Here is a 5,000-nt window from a genome sequence, read left to right as displayed (position 1 = left end):
GGGAGGGAGGAGAGGAAATATGGGCAGTTATGTGGATGGCTAGACTGACAGATTAATCGGTGTATGCAGATGAGAGAGAGAGAGAGAGAGAGAGATGTGCTGTAATTACGCAAAATGCAGGCGCAACAAAAAAGATCAAAAAATAAGTGCATAATAATAGTAACTTCGCTGAAAATACAATGACTTAAAAAAAAATACTAACTGCGCATAGAAATAGACACTGACAGCAAAAGTAGACATGGATTGCCCAAGAACAGACAGACTGCACAAAAATAAACACGAATTGCGCCAAAACACGTATTGCGCAGTTGTAGACACGGCATGCGGAAGAGCAGATATGGATTGCGCAAAAATATACAGGTTCCGCAGAAATAGACACGGGTTGCGGGAAAATAAACACGGAATGCGCAAAAATAGACCAGGAATGCGCAAAAATAGACACGGAATACGCAAGAATAGACCCGGAATACGCAAAAATAGACACGGAATACGCAAAAATAGACACGGAATACGCAAAAATAAGACGGATTGCGCAAGAACGACCATTAACTTGACAAATTTGAGCCGAGTTGATAGTAAATGGTGTTGATTGAAAGAGCGTGGCGACTGAGAATGACTGGGCCAAGTGGAGAGCGAGAGAGAGAGAGAGAGAGGGGGGGGGGATATTTTTAGTGGAGTTAGTCTGTCTCGACCGCTTTTAACCACTGTGGAAAAAAATCGTTGTCTTTTATCATAGTCGTAATCGTTATCAGAGTTTATTTTTGTCCATTGACATGAAAAGCATTATTTCGTGAAGGAAAAAATGTGTGCCATCGTCTTTACCTATCATCATCATCATCATCATCATCATCGTCGTGGTCATCATCATCATCATCATCGTCGTGGTCATCATCATCGTCATCATCGCTTAGCATTGCCATCCTCCTCCTCGTCACCATCGTCTTCGTCAACATCATTATCATCTTTTTCATTCTTCTTCTTCTTCTTCATCTTCTTCTCGTGTCATCATCATCGACATCATCATCATCATCATCATCATCATTTTCTTCTCGTTCTCCTTCTCCTTCCATTGAAAAATTGCTATTATCCCTACTCACTTTCATCATCATCATCAAGAAAACATTCTCTCTTAAATCGCCTTGAAGACATACCAGGCCAGTTGAGAAAAGAAATGTCCCCAAAGTCTGAAATAGTATTATCAAAGCGGTCTTCTTTCTCGCTGGCTTTTAACTTTGGCCAAAATTTTATTCATTATCGTCGTCGTTGTCATCATCATATATTGAGAGGAAAGAATTCACCACCACCATCACCACCACGATCATCATCATCATCACTTAACATTGGAATTCTGATCACCTTATCATCATCATCACTTAACATTGCAACCACCACCACCACCACCACCACCACACCATCATCATCATCATCATCATCATCACGTAACATTGGTATCATCACCACTCAGCATTGCCGTCATCATCATCATCATCCATTTTAAAACTTCATTAACCTATAAACGACGCGGGGTGACCAACATAATTTACCCCTACAGACACCAAACGATTTTATTCGCCACAGAAAAACCTCTCAGTCAATTCAAAAATAACCAGAAAATCAGAAAAAGAAACCAGTTCAATGAAAAATCTGGTTAATCAGAAAAACGACCCGCTTAAAACCAAAATCGCTCCAGTGAGAAATATAACAGTGCTGGTATACATTTTATTTTTTCATATATTACCGCAGTGGAAACCCAAAATCGCATAAAATCAAGGACCTATGCCAGTTAGATTATAAAATGTACCAAATCAGGAAACTATGGCAACTCTAGGTTTCACTTAGTCCTAAAAACGCGCCAGTCAGGTTCCAAATTCGCGCCAAATCAACAAAATGGTGCTATATTACAAAAAAAAAAAAAAAAAATAGTGCCCTGGAAAGTTTTCAGAGGCATCAAATTCGGAAAATCGCGATATAACAGAGAAATGTTGCAATTGTAAACCCCATTCTATTTAGAGGAAAAACCATGGAAAAGAAAATCCTGAAAAAATTTTGTGAAAAACACCATTTTTGATTCAGTAAAAGTGAGAAACCACTCCAGTCACATCTCCAAGGAATGCACGTCAGAAACACACACACACACACACACACACACACACACACACACACACACACACACACACACACACTTTCTAGATCGTGTTAAACTGAGAAATGCTCCAGACATCTCCCCCTCTGACAAAAACCACGCCAAAATTTATAGAGAAGACGATAACGAAGAAGAAAAGGAAGAAAAAAACACTTTCTCGATCGTGTTAAATTGAGAAGCCGCGCTACTCAAATCTCGAGAATCGCCAGCTCATCAAAACCGTGCTAAATGAGGGAACCATGTAGCTGAAGAGGGGGGATGCGGAAGTGGAGGAAGGAAGGGAAGGATAGATAGAGGGGGGGGGGAAGGGATAGTGCTGACCCTCCACACCGCCTCAGCACAGAGAGGGAGGGGATTCATAAAAAATCCTTATGGCGCCGTCTGAGTCACACGGGAGGCTTTGTAACACCTTTTCCTAAGCGATTTAGTTTGAATATGACACCTTAACAGCCTGTCACTTGTATCTTTTTTGTTTTTTTAATCGACACATTGTAACAGTGACACACGAGGGTACTGAGGTGTAAGTTGCAGAACAAATTGATATGTAAACGGTGCAACGAAGCCTGCATTGCCAGTCTCTCCGAAGTCCCTTTCATCAGGCGACTTAATTTTGTAGTTTATTTTTTGCTACCTCCAGACGATTTTATTCAGCTTAGGAGAGGCGTATGGACTGGAGGGTTAGATACAGCCTTCAATAACCTCTTCACTACGAGGTGCTCTTCCCAGTTGTATATATTTGTTTGTTTATTAATAAGGACCAAATAAATAAATCGTTGGGTTGAAAGAGTTAGGGAGTTTTAATGGTGAACGAATCTTTATATTAGGTAACCTCTTTAGTTTTAGTAGTAGTAGTAGTAGTGTAGCAGTAGTAATGGTAGTAGTAGTGGTAGCAGTAATAGAGGTAGTAGTTGTAGTAGTAGTAGTAGTTTTTGTTGTTGTTGTTGATGTAGGATCATCTGAAATGCGACCTGGTGGACTGCTGGCTGAAATTTCCGTCTTCCTCTAGTCCACCATCCTCCTTCCGGGAAACAGGGAAGTAGTTGAAGGACGAGTAGACAACCAGGCAGGAGAGACGGCCGGGTATATCAGTGCCACCACGTGAAGGCGCCCCTCTCCTTCACGAATTTATAACACAGCTTAAATATGTGAATGCTGGTCCTGAATCGATACCTCTCAGCGGACGAGGAGGAGGAGAGGAGAGGAGGGGAGGGGAAGAGAGGAGAGGAGGAGGAGGAGGAGGAGAAGGAGGAGAGGTAGCAAAACATAGGAATATGAGAACGGAAGAAGTAAGAGGAAGTGGTGGACAAGCGTAAAGAGGAGTTGAGGAGGAAGAATGAAGGAGATAAAAAAATGGAGGAGGAAGAGGAGGGGAGGAGGAGGAGGAGGAGAGGTAGCAAATTATAGGAGTAAGAGAACTGATGAAGAAAGAGGAAGTGGTGGACAAGAGTAAAGAAGAGTAGAGGAGGAAGAATGAAAAAGGAGACTGAAAAATGGAGGAGGAAGAGGAGCAGGAGGAAGAGGAGGAAGGAGAGAATAAATATGAAAGATCGATGAAACAGGGCGTTTTGGTCCGTGGAATTGTTTGCATTGAATGTACGACTTCCTGTTTTTACACTCAAATCATTATTATTATTATTTTTTTTTTTTTCGATTTATGAAACTGCTCAAAAATGCCACATGATAATAATTGGTCGATTCATTAACATATTTTATTTTTTCATATATGCAACTGAGGAGGAAAAGCCGGAAGTCTGAAAAATTTGTCCCCCCCCCCTCTCTGAAGAAAAATGAAAACAAAGTCAAAATGAAGATCCTCTCACAAGCTGAATAATATCGTCCGGAAGTAAGAATAGTAAAGTAAAATAAAGACGTTGACAAGCGGAAGAAAATCGTCTGGAAGTAAGTAGTAGTAATAAAGGAAAATAAAGAGTCCTGGTGATTCTCGTACTGTAAGAGTCAATAAAGTAAGAGTCAATAAAGCAGTCATTATTAGTAAGGGTCTGTGAAGGACTCGTCTCCCGTAACGCTGGGGTGGTGCGATTCAGGCGTGGATTATGAGAGAGAGAGAGAGAGAGAGAGAGAGAGAGAGAGTGGAAAGGTGTAGAATCGTGACCCATGGTAATTCTGATTTGATACAGACCAAAGGTAACAGAAGTCAACCCCTTTAATCAGGTCCTGCCTTATTAAATATATTCGTTCAACCTCCAGACGATTTTACTCAGCTGTGGGGATACTTGCTTTTTTTTTTAATTGAAGGGGTTTGGAGATTTGTTGGGGGTTAGAAATGCCCTTTGTTAACCCCGTTAGATCTGTTCCATTTTGTTCTTCCTGGTTCCAGATGATTTTACTGGGCTTAGGGGAGATTATTTATTTTATCTTGCTGCCTCCAGACGGTTTTATTTAGCTGGGGAGAGACACTTAGGATCAGAGCGGTAGGATTATTTACTCCTTCACTGCTTCAGGTCCATCCTAACCTGCGTAAATCTGGAATGGAGTGAAGAATAAGTTAACACAAGGGAGGAGTTAAGATTTTTTTTCCATTGTGAATGCTGTATGATAGTTTAAAATATATTACGCTGTGTCAGAGGCATGTCAGAATTTTGTGTATTGTGTATAGATAGATAGATCGATGGATAGAATGATAGATAGGTATGTGGATAGAGACGAGATTCTTCACGTGTTGAATAAAATCTGGTAGTAGAAAAATGGGGTAAAATTGGCATCCTTGATCTGAAGTGGTTAATGGGACGTGGACTTGAAACCCTGAAATATTTCTTCCATTTTACCCTCATTTTTTTGGGTGCGTCTTCCATGCCAGTGTGACTAATATGCTGGAGAATAAGACGCACATATATTT

Source organism: Coenobita brevimanus, chromosome 87 (genome assembly GCF_032717465.1).
Source record: "Coenobita brevimanus isolate Jiangsu-jjx chromosome 87, ASM3271746v2, whole genome shotgun sequence".
In the NCBI taxonomy this organism is placed as follows: domain Eukaryota; kingdom Metazoa; phylum Arthropoda; class Malacostraca; order Decapoda; family Coenobitidae; genus Coenobita; species Coenobita brevimanus.
The sequence above is the reverse complement of the archived record's forward strand: the minus strand, read 5'-3'. Positions refer to the sequence as shown.